We start from the raw sequence: 816 nt of genomic DNA, 5'->3' as shown, positions 1-816 counted from the left end.
TCTATGCTCGGAAGGGCTTTGAGATAAAATAGTGTGTATCCGAGACATTTTAGACAGGACTATTTAGCGAGGCGGAGGATTATCGATTACGTGTCTTATAGTTCCGGCAGGGGACGGACCCGATGGTTTGTTTTGGCGCCAAGAACCCCGCAAACCGCTGAGAAATCGGATTCTGCATCGGTCCTGCTCTCTTGGCTGTTTTTAGGGGGCCACCCTTAGGGTTGATGAGAAAACCCTATTTCTCTGTCTCAACCTCGGGTGAAGATGTTTGGGACATTGCTGGCTTTGCGCCATGAATTGAGCTCTGGTGCCGGACGGCCATATTTCCAGATACAGCCTTAATATAAGGAGCCCAGAGCCAAGCTGTCAGCGCGAATATTGAAACAACGGCGTCATTTCTTTGTGGGGGGCCTGGAAGAGGATGGAGCATGAGTTTGCAAATCCATTTGGGTACTTTATTTACCAAACAGTTGATTCCCATCTCCACCCACCGTTCTCCTTGAACTAAAGGACAGCGAGAAGTCGGGAAGGAAGACCTTCAAAAATAAGTAAAAATAGAGGACATATCACTGCTCCACGCTTTATTCGATTTTGGCTTTTGTCGTTGATGGTGGGCCTTTCAAAGTCTACGGGGAAGATTTACATGATTCCTCCTTCTCTGGATTTCTTTCTTTTTTTGTAATTTATTTTATTGTAGTTGATTTACGATGTTGTGTTAATTTCTGCTGTACAGCAAAGTGATTCAATTGTACATATATATTTTTTATATTCTTTTCTATTCTGGTTTATCACAGGATATTGAATATAGTTCCCTGT

The sequence above is a fragment of the Balaenoptera ricei genome, chromosome 1, assembly GCF_028023285.1.
Source record: "Balaenoptera ricei isolate mBalRic1 chromosome 1, mBalRic1.hap2, whole genome shotgun sequence".
In the NCBI taxonomy this organism is placed as follows: Eukaryota; Metazoa; Chordata; class Mammalia; order Artiodactyla; family Balaenopteridae; genus Balaenoptera; species Balaenoptera ricei.
This window is presented reverse-complemented; position numbering follows the sequence as displayed.